The 23236-nt window shown below is 43.9% G+C and overlaps 1 protein-coding gene across 1 annotated transcript in view; it reads left to right on the top strand.

Annotated features, from left to right (window-relative positions):
- Positions 1-3500: 3500 nt before the first annotated feature.
- Positions 3501-23236, top strand: part of FAM3D (FAM3 metabolism regulating signaling molecule D) — a 75307-nt gene continuing 55571 nt past the window's right edge. The window contains exon 1 of the mRNA XM_066596610.1: positions 3501-3656. The gene's annotated coding sequence lies outside the window, so the exon portion shown is untranslated. The remainder of the gene's footprint in view (positions 3657-23236) is intronic.

The raw sequence follows: 23236 nt of genomic DNA, 5'->3' as shown, positions 1-23236 counted from the left end.
TTCGTTTTTATATATCTAGATAACAACCAATCACAGCGCAGCTTTCATGTTACCTCAGTGGTATAATATATAACAACCAATCACAGCGCAGCTTTCATGTTACCTTAGCAGTAAGAGAAATAACAACCAATCACAGTGCAACTTTTATTCTGCCTCAGCAATACAAAAAATAGCAACCAATCACAGCGCAGCTTTCATGTTACCTCTGCGGTATTATATATAGCAACCAATCACAGCGCAGCTTTCATGTTACCTCAGTGGTATAATATATAACAACGAATCGCAGCACAGCTTTCATGCAACCTCAGTAGTATAAGAAGTAGCCACCAATCACAGCACAGCTTTCATGTTACCTCAGCAGTATAAGAAATAGCAACCAATCACAGCACAGCTTTCATTTTACCTCAGCATTCTCAATATCCAGCAGTTGTCTTGTGAAACGTTCGGCGGATGTATCATTTTGTAGTTGAACACTCATCCCGTTGCTCGTAATGCCTTTTGCTTTCGTGCTTGAGATGGAAATCAAACGATCTTTGTCTGGGGGGCATAACTGTCGACGATGCTCGCACGCGCGGCACCTATCGTAGGATAGTTGTACTATGCCTATAATCTTCCCAGGAGTGTACTCAACAACTTCCCAAAGTCTCATGGCAATTGGATGAATGGTGTAGTAATGCATAAAGGACAGACAGACATTCATTTATATATCAGGAAGTGAGAAAATTACATTCCGTACGTAAAATTTGGACGCTAATTCTTTTGCGCATAGAATTGAATAATCGACTTGGGACCCATTAACTTTTCCTATTTATGGCATAATCAATGCCCGTGCCAAATTTCAAGTTTCTATGTGAGAAAATGACATTCCGTACGTAAAATTTGGACGCTAATTCTTTTGCGCATAGAATTGAATAATCGAGTTGGGACCCATTAGCGTTTCCTATTTATGACATATTCAATGCCCGTGCCAAATTTCAAGTTTCTATGTGAGAAAATTACATTCCGTACGTAAAATTTGGACGCTAATTCTTTTACGCATAGAATTGAATAATCGAGTTGGGACCCATTAGCTTTTCCTATTTATGACATAATCAATGCCCGTGCCAAATTTCATGTTTCTATGTGAGAAAATTACATTCCGTACGTAAAATTTGGACGCTAATTCTTTTGCGCATAGAATTGAATAATCGAGTTGGGACCCATTAGCTTTTCCTATTTATGACATAATCAATGCCCGTGCCAAATTTCATGTTTCTATGTGAGAAAATTACATTCCGTACGTAAAATTTGGACGCTAATTCTTTTGCGCATAGAATTGAATAATCAAGTTGAGACCCATTAGCTTTTCCTATTTATAACATATTGAATGCCCATGCCAAATTTCAAGTTTCTATGTGAGAAAATTACATTCCGTACGTAAAATTTGGACGCTAATTCTTTGGCGCATAGAATTGAATAATCGAGTTGGGACCAATTAGCGTTTCCTATTTATGACATAATCAATGCTCGTGCCAAATTTCAAGTTTCTATGACATTGGGAAGCGAGAAAATTAGATTCCGTACGTAAAATTTGGACGCTAATTCTTTGGCGCTTAGAATTGAATAATCGGGTTGGGACTCATTAACTTTTCCTATTTATGACATAATCATGGCTCGTGCCAAATTTCAAGTTTCTATGACATTGGGAAGTGAGAGAATTAGATTCCGTACGTAAAATTTGGACGCTAATTCTTTGGCGCTTAGAATTGAATAATCGAGTTGGGACCCATTAGCGTTTCCTATTTATGACATAATCAATGCTCATGCCAAATTTCAAGTTTCTATGACATCGCGAAGTGAGAGAATTAGTGGCAGTGATGGAAATCAAACGATCTACTTGGGGGGGGGGGCGCAACTGTCGACGACGCTCGCACGCGCGCCATTTATCATAGAATATTTGTACTATGCCTATAATCTTCCCAGGAGTGAACTCAACAACTTCCCAAAGTTTCATGGCGATCGGATGAATGGTGTAGTAGCGCATAAAGGACAAACACACAGACAGACACACAGACACGCATACATTCAATTTTATATATATAGACTAGTAATGCTTAAAACATTCCCGAGCATTCTGAGGTGCAGCTAACACCCAGCGCTCGAGTTCCCGAATCTTCGCTTGTGCACCTAAATCTTTGCCTCTGCATTCGCACGTCTCCTCTCTTACAGATGCACACTGCATTTCCTTTTGTCGTCCGTGATACAGACCTGAAAAGAACATGCTGCAACTTTTTATTTTACACAAACCAACAGTCTGTGCAAAAATTCACATATGTAAATAGCCCTATTGACCTTAATGGGTCTGTGTGCAGTCAGAAACACGGACAGCACATGGGCTGAAAACATAGCTCTGTTAATATGCCCTTACCTGGAAGTTCTGCATCACAGAATATCTTCAAGACTCTTGGTGCTTCCAGAGTTGTGATCTCCAACCCGCAGCTCTTCAGCTGTTTGCAAAACTACAACTCTACAGCTTCTGGCTGTCAGGGAAAGATGAAAGTTGCAGTTTTGCAACCAGTTGAAACTGTTGGATTAAAGGATTAAAAAACATTTCTGTTTTTTTTTTCAAAAACACTGCCACACCTGTTCACAGGTTGTATGTGATATTGCAGTTTAACCCTAGTCACCTGAAAGGAGCTGAGTTGCAATACTGGACACAACCCATAGTCAAGTGTGGCACTGTTTATAGACAAAAGTTGTCATGTTTTTCTAACCTTGTACGACCCCTATAAAGGGGTTCTCCAGGACCTTTACAATTGACGACCTATCCTCAGGATAAATCATCAATAGTTCATTAGCATGGGTCCCTAACTCAGAATCCGCAGCAGCCTGCGCCGCTTTAATTCAATGGGAACTGTGTCTGCAGTACCAAACCAGGCCACTGTAATACGGTACTGCTTTCTGTTTGCAGCTCTGTCCATACTGACAGCAGGGCCAGGAATTAGGTGACCGGCAGTGATCCTGAGCGGTAGACCACTGTTGATCAACTATTGATGAGATGACCTAACCTGAAAATAGGTTGTCAATAGTAAAAATCCCGGAGAACCTCTTTAAGCTTTTCCCTTTCTCGTCAATTTCTAAGTTTACAGGAAAGCTGGGTAATAACCAGCATCGACATTATAATGAGAGCAAATGTCACCTTGCTTTTCTACAGTCATGGAAAAGCGACAGCATCAAAGTGAATGTATTACTCACATGACTAGGTAGGGCTGGTATACCAAGTTACGTAGCTCCTGCGAGAGCTGCGATTCATGACATACTGATAATCACCTAGCTTTTTCAGAAAGTGATAGAAGACATCTAATCTAACGAGTCACCTTCTGATGTTCTGACGTGGACTGGGTGTCTACAAGGAAGACATCAACGTAGCACTTTTTACAAATCAGGGTGTGATGCAAGATTGGTAGATGAAGTTTAAGAACATCATCACACTGCATGAAATACCAGTTTATCAAACTGAATCTCCTCCCTTCTGTAGGTGTAAGCTGCCTCCTTCACTTAGCTTGTCAAACAGGAATTGTCCTCCGGAGAGTAACAGCTCTGCCAACAGATACACTTGGTTGACAACTAACTTGTTCTGAACGGCCGCTGAGCCAGAGATCATCTTCTTCTCACAAGTAAGTCACCGCATTTAATATTCTTCTAAATGGAATTTATGGGGTCTTCAGACTTCTAGGAGGTCTTAAGGGGTAAACGCATTGAAAATGCTGTCGGTGAAGGAGTTAAATTTGAACACAGCAATTATTTTATTACTCAACCTTCACAATTGTGTTTTCACTAAATAGACTGTAAAGTTTCATTTGTTCTACAGTATAACATTTGCTGTTTTATGATCACAGGTAATCGCAGGTGAACTTTGCTCCTATTATTTGCTCTTGTTTAATAGCTCAAAGTTTCCCTCAAGTTAAAACTATAGAAAGATTTTAACACAAACAGGCGATAAATATAACATTCAGGCTTCACAGTAAAAAATGTTATCCTCTTAGAAACCTAAATGATTGAAATCATCGCAAGAGGGGTGTATGAAGATGTACAGGTGTAGCAGGGATGAGTTTATCAGTTGTCATTACAATCGTTAACTTATCTCTACTACATCTGTCTATTACTGGCTGTAGCAAAAATCAATGGGAGCTGAAGCAGTTATTAAACTTCCGCGTTTAACCTCGGTGTGTGAGGCGGAAGTGTAATAGTCGGCTTCAGCTTCTATTGATTTCAATGAGAGTGAAGTAGGCTAGGGCACTTATGTTCCTGTATCCTATGATTCAGGTCTAGCCTGCTGCACTGGTTATCGTCATGGATCTTCAGTGGCAGGTCCCTGGCAATTAACTATTGATGACTTATCCTAAGGATAGGTCATCAGTAACAGTGGATCAGAAAAAAAAAATTTGTTTACTACTTGGGGTATTTCATGTGTCCTATGGTAAACCGAGTGTGTAGGGTCTAAGGGGTCTTCACACGAGCGTGCTTTTGTGCGTACATAGGTGCGCATCCATGTACGTGCAAAAACACGTGTGAATGCAGGTCCGTGCATTGTTTTCAATGGAGCCACGGCTGCTGCTGGTGGCTCCATTAAAAACAATGCTCTTCTGGCACCCCTGCATTCTTTTTCAGCGAAGGGCTTTACATATAAGCCCTTCCCTGAAAAAGAAAGATTTTAGTGTAAAAAATATACTCCCCTCTCCGCCGCTGAGGTGCTCAGCCAATCACAGGCAGCTCTCCCCGAATGAATGACGGGTGAGAGCTGCCTGTGATTGGCTGAGCACCTCAGCCAATCACATTCAGCTCTTTCAGCAGGCGGGGATTTTCAGCAGCCCTGGCTCCATTGAAAACAATGCGTGCATTCCCTATTGTACACACATGTCCTATCTTTGCAGGCACACACCTGTAAAGCACAGGCATGTGAACACACCATAGGGAATGCATTGTTGTAAATAGAAGCGTGTTTTTGTGCATGCATAAGCACGCACAAAAACACGCTCATGTGAAGCCACCTTATATCTGTAGTCAGATTTTGCCTAGAATGTCAGGTTGTGAAGATATACACTGTGTCATTGGCTATTTATACAGACGTGAGAAACTGATTGTATGTTCGTTTTCCAGCCACTGTACATAACTATATAGTACTTCAAACCTGAGAGATTACAAAAACTTGTTCACATTAACAAACATGTGAATAAAAAGTTTACTTTAGTTTTAACGCGGTGCACATACACTGTTCAAAAGTGCTTTAGGCACTTGCTTTTGCGCTTGTGAGTGTTTGTTGTTGACCGCTGTAGAAGCCAGCAGTAGTCACCCATCATGTTGGGGTTGAAGTGGCCTTATCTTGGTGGAATCTTTCCCCATGTTCATTACTTGCATCACCCAAAAAATTCAGATGAGAATGTAAAAATTTAATCTTGAGCGACATTCGGCAGCCGAGTTGCTGATATGCTGCTAACTTGTGGCTTACAAGTTCAGCGTGGTTGCCAAGAAAGTTTTACGCTACTAGCGCAAATGCATCCCAAGCGACTAGTTAAAGCATGCCTAATTTGGATCTGAATGTGTCATCATGCATTAATTCACGGGTTTCAGGACCAACAAAAATTCTTGCTTTTACTTTGGCTTCAGTTTTGGTTTTTCCAAACTTGACCTTCAGATACTGAAAACCATTTCCATTGTGATCCATAGCTACGACAAAGTTTTCCATTGGGCCCAGCTTAATGTGAAGTGGTGGAAGGTACACTTTCATTGGACCAACCATTGATGCATGTAACACATTGTATCTGCCAACAGTATGCTCAACTCTGGATGGCCCCTGCATTACTTTGTAATGATTGCCAAGCAGGATAAACAATGTTTTACTTGTTCTTATCTGAAAATCCAGCAACATTGGCTATGCAGAAATAGCTGACCAAATCATAGGCCCAGAAAATGGCATTTCCTTCCTCTTGCCATTGAGCCACTGTGTGAGGCCAGAGTAGCAGAGTCATTCCAATCCAATTTTTAGCAAAAATGCCAAACTATTGGCTCTGTATTGGCTTAGCACTGTTGTCTTGCACTGCTGGTGTTTGAATCTGACCTTGATGGGGATTTGAACGTGGGACGCTACTACTGCAGGGCAGCAGTGCTGACCACTGGTCTGTTGCCAACATCCCCACTGCTGCCTCCATTGTTGTTCAAGGAGGCCAAATTAGGGAAGCAGATTTATACTCCTATTGATTTTAATGTATGTCAGAATTGGGAGTCCCGATTCACAGTTATTTTCTAAATTGGGTCAGTCACTCCTGACCTAATTAATTTAATAATTGCTCAATACTATTCCGAGGACATGCTCTTCTGCATATGTGCCCTGGCTTTCAAAGTGAAGCTCCAGTTTTCGAGACACGTCAAAGGATAGTATGGATGAGGTACAACGACAGAGTGATGGAGTCCACAGTGGTCTACTGAGCATGATGGTCAACTTTGCTTTGGAAATTCAATGAACCTTCTGCCACTACTGGTTTCAAGATTAAGAAATCTCAGAACAAGATAGGCAGGAGATGGTGGGTTAGTCAAACACCAAAAACCCCTTTACTGTTGCAAAGAGGAACCTCTGGGAAAACCGCAGATGCTATATTCTGACAAGTGTAAATGACATGGCAAGACAGTTAAAAGAAAGACATACTACTTCTACAAAGAGATCATTCTGTCCTTTTAGGTTTAGTTTTTATAACTTAGATCAATGTGTAGAAATATTGCAGTAGTAAAAAGAAACAGAGTGATAACTCAGATATTTGAGGTTCCCACTATGAAAGAGCAGAAAGTAGAGCAGACTTCTAAATTGTTCTGTAAGTAAAATGTAATGTTAAGACTGTGAGGCTTTATTCCTAGGGTACATTTTTTCATCCTTCCTCTCCTCTGCCATTCATGCCAAATTTTATTAACACTTTACAAATAAAAAAACAACCAATTTATGGGTAGGCATTGGAACACAGAGGATAGAAAAGTAGAAGAAGTGAGTGGGACTACTAGAAGATTGCTAAGGTGGGCTACCAAGGGCAAATGTTGTTATCCCTAAAGGTTCATTTGCAGGTACCCACTGCAAATTTCTGAGGCTTCTGAGAAGAAAACAATTAGGGTTCATGTGCTAAAGCCTACAAGAAGACAAGTTGAGATAGGAACCAGATTTTGTGAATCTCACCCACCACGTATGAAGGGCTTCCACAGAAATGCCTTTCCAGGGTTAAAGTTTTCCAGCATTGTATGGGGATATATGTATGGAACTGCTTGTTCCAGGGCAGAAATAACTGAAAGGAATCAATTTAAGACAAATTAGCATAACAAATAGGTAATTTCTGACTGTAAAGGATGAATACAAATGCAACACTGAAAACAAAAACAGTGAGCTTTATAACCTCATAGAAAATGTTCAAAATGACTCCCGTCAGCGGCTACACAAGGATGGTTGGAGTATGGCAGAATGGACAGCATGTAGCATTTCTGGGGTCACCGTCTCACAGGCCACTCTTATTTATATCCCCAGTGATCCCCAGCAACAGGGTATCCACCACTGCCTTAAGGTGGTCCTACAAGAAGAAATCTAGAGGGGTCAAGTCCGAGGAACAGGGTTGTTGCCAAGGAACAGGGTCGTGTTGTCCAATCCAGGAGTTCCCAAATCGAACTGTGAGGCATTGATGCATGTCTCTCCCAGAATGAGGTGTAGTGTGTCATTGTGCTAGTACCAAAACCGTTGACATTGTGCTAATGGCAAGTCATTGAGCATTTCGTCCACCGTCATGTGTAGAATGTTCAGAGATCATCACTATTTAGGGTGCCGTCAATGAAAACGGGATCAAGGAGCTTCTCAAGAATTGTTATGCTTCACAATGCCTTTGGTGTCACACTGGTCATGTGCATTGTGAAGCATGCTCTGTCCAGTGGTGCACATTGTGACAGTTATTCTAGCACTGGAACAAGCAGCTCCACACACATTCTCTTGTTCAATGCTGGAAAAACTCTTTCATACCCAGATAGATCTATATAACATTACTCACTGGCTTAAAGGGGTTGTCCCGCAAAAGCAAGTGAAGTTAAACACTTCTGTATGGCCATATAAATGCACTTTGTAATATACATCGTGCATTAAATATTGGCCATACAGTGTTATATACTTACCCCCCGGTGTTGGCGTCCCCATCTCCATGGCGCTGACCGAAGCCTTCTTCTGCCTCAATTAGACGCGCTTGCGCAGTCTGCTCTTCCGTCCCGTTGAATGGGGCCGCACCGGAGTGCTCGCGCCGCACAGGCGCAGACGACCTGTGCGGTGCAAGCACGCCAGAGCGGCCCCATTCGACAGGACGGAAGAGCAGACTGCGCAAGCGCGTCTAATCGAGGCAGAAGAAGGCTTCGGTCAGCGCCATGGAGATGGGGACGCCAACACCGGGGGGGTAAGTATATAACACTGTATGGCCAATATTTAATGCACGATGTATATTACATAGTGCATTTATATGGCCATACAGAAGTGTTTAACTTCACTTGCTTTTGCGGGACGACCCCTTTAAGGAATATGTGAGATGAGTTTTTCCATAAGCTGCATTTGAACAAAACATGATGAACATTTGTCAAAATTAGCTAATCATTGGCACTTGGAGGAAATGGAGTATGGAAGCAATCCAGAGGAACACTAATTCAGCTGAATATGAGATAGACAGAGGCCCGTGACATCACAAATAATCTGAAGTACAATTGCCAAGTAGGATTTTACCAGAGGATGTCATCATGCCTTGGGTGTCATCACATACCCAGCAGGTGCTTGAACTAGAATGAAACTACCAATAAAAGAGGCTGGGAATCCATGTACCATTTTATTGGTATTTTGCATCTGGTTTACTACAGAGAAGGTGTGATAAATGGATGCATTTGTTGCACTGGACCCAGAGACTGCTTACCCAGCATTTTCTCCAAGCTTGCACAAACTAAGGGCTCTTTCACATGAGCATAGCTATTTGTGCACCTGTTTAGACGGCCCAGGTTCGGCACATATACGCCGAGCCCAGATTGCCGTTGGGCAGGGGAAGTTTAGCTCTGCTAAAATGCCTTCCCCCTTTCCGCCCCCTCACCGGCTCTTGGCAAGGGAAGGGGACGGGACAGGGTGGTTGCTAGTGTGCTAAGTTCCCGCCCCCTCTCCGCCCCTTGTCGGCTGCTAGCAATAGGAGGGGGTGGGACGGTATGGCAAATTAAAAACTAGCTTCTGCCCCGCCCCCTTTCATTGCAAACAGCCGGCATGGAGCGGAGAGAGGGAGGGAAGGGGGTGGAAGTTTAGCGGACACGCTGCCAAACTTCCTCCCACCTCCCTTCTCCGACAACTGTCATAGGCTCCCACAGGAGTCTATGGCAGCGGCCGTATTCTGACTGGGAAAAATAGTTCCTGGCTGGCTTTTACACGTTGGAAAATCGCCCGTCTGATCTGATGAATTGGAATCCAATGCATCAGTTGGTAGTGTATATCCGGATATACGCTCATGTGAATAAAGCCTAAGGCCAGCATCAGAGACAGGCTGGCAAGCATGACCTTGAACAGAAGTGAGATCTTATCAAGTGTGTATGATGAAGTAACACACATCCATGCTTGCACCTTTTAATGAAAAAGATAGATATGTTAAATAAATAAATTACTTGAAAGCGTTGCAGGATTAATGTTGGTGCTATACAAATAACAAGATTTATTGTATTTTTTATTTATTCATGCCAGCTGGATAATCCTGAATATACAAAAACTCAGCAGGTGACAATGATTTTTCAGCAAATATGAGCAGAGGCAGTGGGTTTATTGCATAATTTCTGCCTTATTCCCAAGTTAGGGTTAAATTCATACTTTCAATGATGTGTGACTCCCTTGGATTTTTCCTACGTTCTTCCTGCAGTTTCAGGCACATTCACCACCTGCAGAATGGTGTCATATTCTGCCCCATCATCCTTATTGGGTTATTTTTATATCCATGTTATTTTATTTGTAGATTCGACAAAGCATTGAATTCAAACAGCTGCCAGCATGGTAACCTGGTTGTGAACTGCAATTTCCCATGGACGACCTTGTAGCCCCGACCATGAGTACTTAAAAAATAATTTTTTTCAGATTAGACTGGTCAGTGAAAGCAGGGATTAGATTAGTGGCCCAGGGAACACCTGCCATTTTTCCTTTGCACTCATTTTTGAAGATTATCTCCTTAAGGTTGGCTATGATTTGGGGAAAGATTTTATTAATAGGCCTAGTCCAGGGGCGTAACTATAGAGGATGCAGGGGATGCGGTTGCCCCCGGGCCCAGGAGCCTTAGGGGGCCCATAAGGCCTCTCTTATCCATATAGGAAGCCCAGTACTATGAATAAAGCATTATAGTTGGGGGCCCTGTTACAGGTTTTGCATTGGGGCCCAGGAGCTTCAAGTTACGCCTCTGGCCTAGTCTATTACTATGTATGAAGCAGTGCTCTAAAATAGTTTGGAACTAGGTCATCATTAAGTCCCAGTGTTCCCAGTTATGTGGCAGCTGATGGTGAAATAGACCAGGGTGTGGTATTGGAGCAGGTGAACAGAGGTGTGGTCAGAGGAGTCTGGATCAAGGCAGGTAGCATAACCTCAAAACAAGGGACAGGCCAGAGGTCAGAGCACGCGAAATGGGTTCAGCACAATAGAATGGGTCAGGATGTTTTTACACAAATGCACAGAGGATGGGAAACAAACAAGGGGAATTGGAGCTCCTAACACAGGAAGAGAAGTATGATGTCATAGGCATTATGGAAACTTGGTGGAATGATACACATGATTGGAATACAAGGCTTAAAGAATACAACTTATTTATAAGAAACAGACCTAAAAAGGGGAAGAAGGTGTGTTGTATGTTAGGATAGTATATATCTCCACAGAGATTCAAGCTTCAGAGCCTGGGAGTTCTGTAGAAACTGTTTGGGTTAGAATACAAGGAGAGAACAGAAAGGACACCATTGTAGGCATTTACTATAGGCCGCCTGGATAAGCAGAAGATATTTATGAGCTCTTTCTACATCAGATGGCTAAGCTCTCCAAAAAGCATGACATAGTGATCATGGGAGATTTTAACTATCCAGACATTTGTTGGGAATCTCTCTTAGGTTAAAATAATGGATCCAACAAATTCTTATCCGCTCTTGCTGACAACAAGTGGATCTGCAATCTTGGACCTAATTCTTACAAACAGGGAGAAAATGGTTGAGGAAGTAAGGGTGCCTGGGATCGTAGGAGGCAGTTATCATGCTATCCTTGAATTTTGGATAAAAAGGGGAGGAAGACCAGAGAAAACTCAGACCTCAAGGTTGGATTTCAGAAAGGCAGATTTTAATAAACTCAGAAAGAGCGTAGGAAGAATCCAATGGCTGGATGTTCTTAAGGACAGGAATGTCCAAGAAAGTTGGGAAATATTGTGAAATGAGATTCTCAAAGCACAATCATTAACAATCCCTAAAAAAAGGAATAATGGGAAGCATTTAAAGAAACCAGGATGGATGAACACTGATAAACACGGATAAAAGCAAAGAAAAATATGTTTATCAAATGGAAAGGGGGATATATCTAAACAAAAAATATAATGCAGTCTGCAGAAACTGTAGGACAAGTGTCAGTAAAGCTAATAATTAATTGAGGCCAAAAGCAATAAAAAAGGATTTGGGGGGTATGTCAAAAGCAAAAGAAAAGCCAAAGATGCTTTAGGATGCTTACACGATGAAATGGTGAATTTCCTTTTTTGACAATCACTGACTTTGTTCATCAGGAAAATGCGGTGGATATAGTATATCTTGACCTTAGTAAAGCATTTGACAAAGTATCTCATACTATACTTATTGAAAAAATGACCAAATATGAGATTGACAAGGCAACTGTTAGATGGATTCACCACTGGCTGAGTGATCGTACTCAAAGAGTGGTCATAAATGGCTGCACACCCAAATGGAAGAATGCATCAAGTGGGGTACCACAAGGCTCTGTCCTAGGCCCAGTGTTGTTCAACGTTTTTATAAATGATTTGGAGGAGGGAATTGATGGGAAACCGATAAAATTTGCTGATGACACAAAGCAAGGAGGGATGGCTAACACTAGGGAAGAGGGAAAGAGTATTCAAAATGATCTAGAAAAGCTTGAACAGTGAGCGGTGACTAACAGAATGGTATTTAACAAGGAGAAATGCAAAGTCCTACATCTGGGCAAGAAAAATGAAAAAAGCACATACAGAATGGGAGGAATTGGGCTAAGCAGCAGCACATGTGAAAAAGACTTGGGTATACTAATAGATCATAGGCTGAACATGAGTCAACAATGTGATGCAGCAGCCAAAAAGGCAAACACACTTCTGGGATGTATTAAGAGAAGCATAGAGTCTAGATGACATGAGGTAATTATTGTCCTCTACTCTTCCTTGGTCAGACCTCATCTGGAATACTGTGTCCAGCTCTAGGCACTCCACTTTAAAAAAGACATAGACAAACTGGAGCAAATTCAAAGAAGAGTTACCAAGATGGTGAGCAGTCTGCAAATCATCTCTTATGAGGAACGGTTAAAGGATCTGGGAATGTTTAGCTTTCAAAAATTAAGGCCGAGAGGAGACTTAAGAGCGGTCTGCAAATATCTGAAGGGCTGTCACAGTGCGGAGGGATCAGCCCTATTCTCATTTACACAAGGAAAGACTAGAAGCAATGGAATGAAACTCAAAGGGAGGAGAAACAAACTAGATATTAGAAAAAACTTCCTGACAGTGAGGGTGATCAATGAGTGGAACAGGTTGCCATGGGAGGTGGTGAGTTCTCTTTCAATGAAAGTCTTCAAACAGAGCTGGACAAATATCTGTCTGGGATGATTTAATGAATCTTGCACTGAGCAGGGGGTTGGACCCGATGACCCTAGAGTTCCCTTTCAACTTTACCATTCTATGATTCTATGAGGAGTTGGGGCAGGCAGCAGACAGGAGAATGGTCTATACAGCAAGTGGAGGTCAGGAAGTCAGCACAAAACAACAGCACTTTCAGCTGGACTAAAAGACTATGGCCTCCTACACACTTGCGATTGCGATATTGCTGCATTTTTAAAAAGCAAATATCAATGGAACTTTCTAATGTTAAAAATGCATCGCACAAAAATCACAAAGCACAAACTTGTGATTTTTGTGCAATGCGTTTTTAACATTAGAAAGGCCTATTGACATTCACGTTAAAAAAAACGCAGCAATATCGTGATTGCAAGTGTGTAGGAGTCCTAAGAGCCTTCCTTAGGGTCAGGATGCTTGACATAACCAGAGGTGCTTCGGCATTAGTGGGGGACAGAACAGCTAGCGAATCCTAACACTTATATATTAACACTGGTGGAATGCTAAAGAAATAGATAGCATACATGAGCATACTCTGTATTGATATTGTAGCATTTCCAAACGTAACCATATATGGTATAGTTAGGGTATTTTTTACCTGGCATGTCATGAGAAATTTGAGAGCTAGACATTGGCAAACATGGATTTAAAGGGGTGGCAAAATTGCCAGCTTTCTAGGAACCCCAGTTTGAAAATCTGGCGAAGGGGAAGCAATTCCCCTAGTTAAGGCACAACCACACTCTATGCAGCTGCGCCTACGTTCGTCTGTCCACATGGACATTTTTGCATCACAATATTATCCTTATGGGGCTTGCGCAGTCTGCATCTGTTAAAATCCGCACGTCTTTAATTCAAAACCACAAGATGCAATTCTGCAGCGGAAAAGCTTTCTGTTGTGAAATTAAGGACATTGTTGCGGAATTATTGTTGTGGATTTCTAACACACAAATGTAATTCTGCACCTAAATCTGCGTGTGTGAAGAAGACCCAAACATACGGGCCAGGTATTCTCTGTGACAGTGCTGACAAGGGTTCAACGAAGGGCGTCCCTCCCTTTATCTACACTGATCAGATGGAGCAATTTGTGTGGATTGCAGCATATAAAAAGTATAACGAATGAGATCAAAGGTTTGTGATTTGATTTGATAGCCGCCCAGTAACAGTCAAACACACCGTGCCTGTTCATGTCATACAAGTACATTTTAAGGCCATATGCACACAAGTGTATGTGTATTTGCGCACACATGGTTGCAGCGTTTCTGCGGAACAAACAATGCTTTTTTGCGTGCGCTTCGGCATATTTTACTGTACTTTTTGCACCCACAAGGCATGTTCATTTGCACGCAGCAAACAAAAATGCAGCGATTAAAATGGCTAATTTGTTTAATGAGTTCCAGATGTGTTCTTTTTCCAGCAGAATCTCATTGCATATTGCGCACACATTTGTGCACCCATCATTGACTTCTATGGGGACCTTTGATGTGCAGTGTGCAGAAAATTAAAGCATGCTGCTTTTTTGTACAACCAAAATGCACGCGCAAAATGCGGAAATGTGAACTGACCCATTGACATCAATGAGTTCTATTTTCTGCGTATTGTGCACGCTCACAAATACATCCGTGTGAATTTGGCCCAAGTATGCCAGCATGAGAGCTGTTTGTACAAAGTGGCTCTCTGTTCCCGCTTATGGAAGAAGACCTCAATTGGAGGACCCCCCCTCTATGGTGTCCATATGCCCTAATGAAGCATAAGGACAGGGGTTGTCTTCATAAGAAAGTGTAGCTTGAAATATAAACTGAGCTTCTCTTCATAGTGTTGGCGACAATGAACAGCAAAGATTTCAACATTTACAATTGTTACTTTGGTCGAGAAATATGGTCGAGAAGTCATTGAACTCACTCGATTTATTGAACAATGCAAATTCATACTGACCTCCTTCATGTAGCAAGGCACCATTTGTTCTTGTCTTTAGCTGCGCCAAGCTAGGATGTCTAGCTATAAATTAGTCTGTGTGTACTTTATACTACAACTATACTAAATGCATGTCTCACAAAAACCTGCTTCTACCAATGTACTTATATAAATGTTAAAAGTTCAGGCCTTTAAAGAAAAAAGTAGAACATCTACAGATAACACACAAGACATCACCAAAATGTTTTTGGAAAATCGGTGCCATATAACCTCACCACACTACCAAGTATTTTTTGTGCCCAATATCCTGATTCCAAAATTGGTGCATAGGTGAATTATGACCCCACCACCGCTTCCTAGCCATTATTCAAGATCTTCTTATGCTGGTTTCTTCATTTGAGAGCCTGCTGAAGGAGTGCTCAAGGAGATGAGACATCCCGAATCATAGACTTTAGAACAATACACAAGCATCACAATAACTTATATGTCTAAGAATATATAAACTCCATACAGATGAAGACTTCTGAAAGATAGACCATCAGGGTTGATATCAAAGATAGCTTGAATTTCTTGACTCAAGATGCCAAAGCTGAACCAGAGCGATCTAACAGCTAGCTATGATGACACGTTTTATCACATGCAATGCTGGGATATGGCAAAGGCGGTCTATGATAATTAGAATAGGTTTACAGACTCCGATGAGGATTCTGCCCCGGGGTTTCATTCCCACGAGCGTATATGGTCCACCGTTTTCATGGCTGCCTGATATACGCTAACATCTGTGGCGTAAAAGCTCGTGAACTGGCGCACAAATCTAATGTTTGTGCACCTATTCACATGGCATGGACCCCGCTGCAAATACACTGAGGCTGTCATGCCGTTGAGCTTTTCCCTTCCCTCCCTCTCGCCGGCTGATTGTGTCCTCCCCTCCAGCTCATTCCAATGGGAGGGGTGGAGCTAAGCGCCACCCTGTCCCACCTCCTCCCATTGCTGGCTGCAGACAAGGGGTGTGGAGGGGGCCGGAGGATGTGGCAGCGCTTAGCTCCACCCCTGTCCCACCCAAACATAGCAGTTATTATGCAGCCGGGTGGTGTCTACATTGTGGTAGCAATGTGGCCAAAAGCCCTACCAGTGATGCAAGTCCATGTGGCCTGCTAATGAACTGAGTCCTCGCTGATTGTAGCATATGGTTTGCTACAACCAATACATTGCCCAGCTGCACAGCGGCCACTATCTGAGACCGTACTCCGAGTATAGCCATCAATTAGTAGCAGATATTTGGGTCACACTGAACATTTCCTAGCTGTAAATCTATGGGCGCCTGCACACGAGCGGAAATTCTGCGGTGAGATTTCCCACAGGATTTCCGCCGCTGGAAGCCTGCATAGGATTGCGGCAAACAAACCGCGGCATGTTCTATTTCTGTGCGGGGCTCGCAGAGCCCCACACAGAAACGTCACTCACCCGCCACCGGCTCCGGTCTGCGCATGCGCCGACTGCCCGGCAAGCCGGCACATTAAACAGCCGGAGCCGCGGGCGAGTACGCGCTGGTCTCTGCAGGCGCTCGGGTCGGGTCCTGCGGCGAGGATCCTCGCAGCCGGACCCAACCTGCCCATCTGCAGGCGGCCTATGTTTGAGCTGCTCATTAGTTGTAGTAAGCCTGTCTCTTGGGCTGCAGTATCTTTAAACCAAAAATGTAATCTACTCTTACTATGAGAAGTTATAGATTTGTGCCACCTTCTGGCTTAAGCATAATTAATGGTGGACTGATATTGCCCGCGCCCTTCTGCTAAACAATGCTCTTTAGCATTGCAAGGAAATAGCAAGGAGAGGAAAATTTGCAAATTTTAGCTCATAAATTAGGTGCAAAAAATATGCTACTTTTTGTACTCCAAAACACTAGCACAAAGCAGGTAACAAACACTTCAATATTTAGCTCTTCATGGTTAAATGAACAGCATCAAACCTCCCGTCCTTCCTAAGCGAACACTTTGTACTTGAAGGAAAAATGTTAAAAGAAACTTCACCAGTGACACATTTAGTTATTTCCCAAGCGGCATTATCTGAGCAAAAACCTGAGAACATCACAGAAGATACTTCCTGCGCCAAGTCTGGAAACTGAGTTCCTGAAGCTCATTTATAAAAAGGACAATTCCCAGGTGTTGTGGATACTTTGAAGCATTGCTGCAGTCATATTTTCTGTATAAACAGAGGAGTTACAGAAAGTGTTATGTGCATGAAAAATGTTTTTATTAAATTATAAATGATAAAACCTCAAATATTCTCTTGACGGCCCAACTCTCAAAGCTTCTTTAGAGACTCCTTACAGACAATGAAAAGAGGGACAGCTCTAATATCCAACTTAGTTTTAGGTCCCTCTCTGTGGCCCCACTTAGTTTCAGGACTCCCTCTGTGGCCTCACTTAGCTTTAAGGCTCCCTTTGTGGCCTCACTTAATAGTGCCCTGCCCAACTCTTCTCCTCCCACCAGACCCATTCCAGAAACTATGGTGATGATTAGCCTCAGAAACCTCTACACTAGGCCATATTTACATGGCCAATAGTGAGTCGGCCCCGGGATTCTCAGGCGAACTCGCATCATGCAGAACACAAACATGGATACGTCATCGTTAGCATTTGGAAAATCCCTTTAAGGTGCACATATGCCACAATTGAAACAATATAGTACAAGTTAAAAAAAGTGGCAACAGCACTCATACATATTAAATATATATATTTTTGGAGTTGCATTTGCGGAGAAGTGTCTACTTCCACTTTTGTTTTGCACTCCGACCACCCATCTGTCCAAGGAATTGGTATCCTGCTTTCCTTGAATCAAATGAGGCTTATGCCTAAGGAAAGGTGTCTTTTAGAGTTAGGACCCATCCAAAAGCAAATGCTTGCCAAGACGTGGTTGATGGGCCCATATGTTTTGATCAAAATATGCGCTTAAAACTTTGCATTTTTATGTGGTTGGCATACAATATATAACAGTTAGGCATTTATTTATTCAGATATTAAATGTGTAGGAGTGCTGTTGCCAAGTGTTTTTGCTTGTGCTGGTTTCTACCTCATGGGGATTGTTGCATTCCTCTGGATCAACATTGCAGATTAATTGGCTGAACTGGACAGACATGTCTTTTTTCAGCATTTTTATGCTATGTTACTATGCACTTTATATAACAGAAGCAACATCAGATAGCATAATCCTACTAGAAATCACCGGTGTCAAGGTAACTTCAATCCTTCTAGTCAAATGGTCATTTGTTGACCAGCTATTCTTCCCAACTTCCGCTATACTCATGCACGCTCGGCTTGTGTTTCCATTGGGGAGAGGACAATATGTCACAACCACCTCTGGCAGCAACCTATCTCTTTTAGAAACAAATGGTTGGCATGTTGAAATCTAAAATGGGCAATCCTTTTTTTCCTCCAACATCTGCCATTAGTGGAGATTCAGAATACTTCCATACGTATTAGATCACCGGTTTCCAACTTTTTCCAGCTTGCTGCATACCTTGTCAAAAAAAATTAAACTTGTGGCACCCCTACAAAAGAAAAATTCCAGGGTGCTGTATGACCCAGGTTGGATATAACTGCATCAGATAGTCGATGGCAGTCATCAGAATCAAAGGCTTTGGTTGACTTTCCTTGCATGTCTCTGGACACCTTTAGATTAGCAATGGAAAGTCCTCATGTTGCTGCATAACTGCTTTCAAAGTGGATATGAATCCTGATTACACTAGTTTAATGATGGCCCAGGGGTAGTTTAAGGTGACGGCCAGTGGATCCCAAGGGATGTTTCTTGTAAAATAAGAATTTTTTTGTCTATTGTATCTGATCTACTTATAGCACATTACTATTACTAATTAAAGGCATCAAATTAATCTTTTCATTAAAGTTTTAATTAATCGGAGTAACAGGAAAACTTATTTATGAAATACAGTTTCATTTCTTTCCAGTTCGTAATTAATCCTCAATATAATCAAAGTTTTTAGAGCTGCTTTTTTTCCCTCTTAATTACGCTTGAATTGTTTTCACCTTCATTAGCCCCACGAAGGTGTGGTCTATGTGATATTACTCAGGCACTTTAATTAATTCCATAATTAGAGCTAGATTTAGAATGGGCCATCCACTGCTGATACTAAAAGCTTTTAATTACAGAACTGGTCATGTATGTATGGAGCTGATAAACATGGCACATAATTATCTGTTCTTAGGCTGATTGAAGAGGTAACCCAGCTCTTGGCATCATGCCCCATAAGTAAATATTCACCCTCCCGCTGCTAGTGCTGTGTAACCATTTCATCACTGCTTTCAGCTTCAGATAACCCTACTTACATGCTTGGTATACCCCATAGAGATGTTTCAGTCTGAAGCACAATATGTGGGTACAATTGAGCAGCTTGATGATCGATGTCTTGGTTCCAAGTGCAGCAGTTATATACAATGTGTACCAACACTGCCTAGGGCCTAGGCAGACCAAGTAAGCATGAAAATTGGTGGAGTTTTCTGGCATCCTATACGGCCGTCCTGTGATCTGTTATGTATAGAGATGAGCGAGCACCAAAATGCTCGGGTGCTCGTTACTCGAGATGAATTTTTCGCGATGCTCGAGGGTTCGTTTCGAGTAACGAACCCCATTGAAGTCAATGGGCGACTCGAGCACTTTTGTATATCGCCGATGCTCGCTAAGGTTTTCATTTGTGAAAATCGGGGCAATTCAAGAAAGTGATGGGAACGACACAGAAACGGATAGGGCAGGCGAGGGGCTACATGTTGGGCTGCATCTCATGTTCCCAGGTCCCACTATTAAGCCACAATAGCAGCAAGAGTGCCCCCCCCCAACAACTATTACATCTGAAAAGCCCTCATTAGCAATGCATACCTTAGCTAAGCACCACACTACCTCCAACAAAGCACAATCACTGCCTGCATGAAACTCCGCTGCCACTTCTCCTGGGTTACATGCTGCCAAATCCCCCCCCCCCCCCACGACCCAGTGTCCACAGCGCACACCAAACTGTCCCTGCCCAGCCTTCAGCTGCCCTCATGCCACGCCACCCTCATGTCTATTTATAAGTGCGTCTGCCACAGGAAAAGCAGGCACACACTGCAGAGGGTTGGCACGGCTAGGCAGCGACCCTCTTTAAAAGGGGCGGGGCGATAGCCCACAATGCTGTACAGAAGCAATGAGAAATCCAATCCTGTGCCACCTCCATCTGGAGCTGCACACGTGGGCATAGCAATGGGGAACCTATGTGCCACACACTATTCATTCTGTCAAGGTGTCTGCATGCCCCAGTCAGACCGCGTTTTTTTATATATAGTCACAGGCAGGTACAACTCCGCAATGGGAATTCCGTGTGCACCCACAGCATGGGTGGCTCCCTGGAACCCACCGGCGGTACATAAATATATCCCATTGCAGTGCCCATCACAGCTGATGTAATGTCGTGCTTAATGCAGGTGGGCTTCGGCCCACACTGCATGCCCCAGTCAGACTGGGGTTCTTTAGAACTGGAAACAGATGCATTTACAACTCCCTGCGGAGCCACAGCATGGGTGGGTGCCAGGAAGCCACCGGCGGTACATAAATATATCCCATTGCATTGCCCAACACAGCTGAGGTAGTAATGTCATGTTTAATGCAGGTGGGCTTCGGCCCACACTGCATGCCCCAGTCAGACTGGGGTTCTTTAGAAGTGGAAACAGATGCATTTACAACTCCCTGTGGACCCACAGCATGGGTGGCTCCCTGGAACCCACCGGCGGTACATAAAAATATCCCATTGCATTGCCCATCACAGCTGAGGTAGTATTGTCATGTTTAATGCAGGTGGGCTTCGGCCCACACTGCATGCCCCAGTCAGACTGGGGTTCTTTAGAACTGGAAACAGATGCATTTACAACTCCCTGTGGACCCACAGCATGGGTGGGTGCCAGGAAGCCACCGGCGGTACATAAATATATCCCATTGCATTGCCCAACACAGCTGAGGTAGTAATGTCATGTTTAATGCAGGTGGCCTTTGGCCCACACTGCATGCCCCAGTCAGACTGGGGTTCTTTAGAAGTGGAAACAGATGCATTTACAACTCCCTGTGGACCCACAGCATGGGTGGCTCCCTGGAACCCACCGGCGGTACATAAATATATCCCATTGCATTGCCCAACACAGCTGAGGTAGTAATGTCATGTTTAATGCAGGTGGCCTTCGGCCCACACTGCATGCCCCAGTCAGACTGGGGTTCTTTAGAAGTGGACACATGTAGTTACAACTCCCTGTGGACCCACAGCATGGGTGGCTCCCTGGAACCCACCGGCAGTACATAAATATATCCCATTGCATTGCCCATCACAGCTGATGTTATGTCAGCTGTAATGCAGGTGGGCCAAAAATTTATTGGATTACACTGTAGGCGAGGGCCCACAAAAATTGGTGTACCAACAGTACTAATGTACCTGAGAAAAATTGCCCATGCCCAACCGAGAGGGCAGGTGAAACCCATTAATGGCTTTGGTTAATGTGGCTTAATTGGTAACTAGGCCTGGAGGCAGCCCAGTTAAAATAAAAATTGGTTGAGGTGAAAGTTTCAACGCTTTAATGAGCATTGAAACGTATAAAAATTGTTTAGAAAAATTATATGACTGAGCCTTGTGGGCCTAAGAAAAATTGCACGTTCGGCGTGATTACGTGAGGTTTCAGGAGGAGGAGCAGGAGGAGGAGGATGAATATTATACACAGATTGATGAAGCAAAAAGGTCCCCGTTTTGGATGGTGATAGAGAACGATGCTTCCATCCGCGGGTGCAGCCTACGTATTGCTTAGGTATCGCTGCTGTCCGCTGGTGGAGAAGAGAAGTCTGGTGAAATCCAGGCTTTGTTCATCTTGATGAGTGTAAGCCTGTCGGCACTGTCGGTTGACAGGTGGGTACGCTTATCCGTGATGATTCCCCCAGCCACACTAAACACACTCTCTGACAAGACGCTAGCCGCAGGACAAGCAAGCACCTCCAGGGCATACAGCGCGAGTTCAGGCCACGTGTCCAGCTTCAACACCCAGTAGTTGTAGGGGGCAGAGGCGTCACCGAGGACGGTGCTGCAATCGGCTACGAACTCCCTCACCATCCTTTTACAGTGCTCCCGCCAACTCAGCCTTGACTGGGGACCGGTGACACAGTCTTGCTGGGGAGCCATAAAGCTGTCAGAGGCCTTAGAGAGTGTTCCCCTGCCTGCGCTGTACATGCTGCCTGATCTCTGCGCCTCCCCTGCTACCTGGGCCACGGAAATGCGCCTTCGGCCACTAGTGCTGTCAGATGGGAAGTTTACCATCAGTTTGTCCACCAGCGCCCTGTGGTATAGCATCATTCTCGAACCCCTTTCCTCTTCGGGAATGAGAGTGCAAAGGCTCTCCTTATACCGTGGATCGAGCAGTGTGTACACCCAGTAATCCGTAGTGGCCAGAATGCGTGTAACGCGAGGGTCACGAGAAAGGCATCCTAACATGAAGTCAGCCATGTGTGCCAGGGTACCTGTACGCAACACATGGCTGTCCTCACTTGGAAGATCACTTTCAGGATCCTCCTCCTCCTCCTCCTCTGGCCATACACGCTGAAAGGATGACAGGCAAGCAGCATCTGTCCCCTCAGCAGTGGGCCAAGCTGTCTCTTCCCCCTCCTCCTCATGCTCCTCCCCCTCCTCCTCCTCCTCCTCCTCCTCCTCTGGCCATACACGCTGAAAGGATGACAGGCAAGCAGCATCTGTCCCCTCAGCAGTGGGCCAAGCTGTCTCTTCCCCCTCCTCCTCATGCTCCTCCCCCTCCTCCTCAACGCGCTGAGATATAGACATGAGGTTGCTCTGACTATCCAGCGACATACTGTCTTCCCCCGCCTCCGTTTCTGATTCCAAAGCGTCTGCCTTTATGCTTTGCAGGGAACTTCTCAAGAGGCATAGCAGAGGAATGGCGACGCTAATGATTGCAGCATCCCCGCTCACCATCTGGGTAGACTCCTCAAATTTTCCAAGGACCTGGCAGATGGCTGCCAACCAGGCCCACTCTTCTGTAAATAATTGAGGAGGCTAACTCCCACTGCGCCGCGCAAGTTGGAGTTGATATTCCACTATAGCTCTACGCTGTTCATAGAGTCTGGCCAACATGTGGAGCGTAGAGTTCCACTGTGTGGGCACGTCGCACAGTAGTCGGTGCACTGGCAGATTAAACCGATGTTGCAGGGTCCGCAGGGTGGCAGCGTGCGTGTGGGATTTGCGGAAATGTGCGCAGAGCTGGCGCACCTTTCCGAGCAGCTATGACAAGTGGGGGTAGCTTTTCAGAAAGCGCTGAACCACCAAATTAAAGACATGGGCCAGGCATGGCACGTGCATGAGGCTGCCGAGCTGCAGAGCCGCCACCAGGTTACGGCCGTTGTCACACACGACCA

Source organism: Eleutherodactylus coqui, chromosome 3 (assembly GCF_035609145.1).
Source record: "Eleutherodactylus coqui strain aEleCoq1 chromosome 3, aEleCoq1.hap1, whole genome shotgun sequence".
Classification (NCBI taxonomy): Eukaryota; Metazoa; Chordata; class Amphibia; order Anura; family Eleutherodactylidae; genus Eleutherodactylus; species Eleutherodactylus coqui.
Note: the sequence above shows the minus strand (reverse complement) of the source record. Positions and strands in the feature narration are given on the sequence as shown.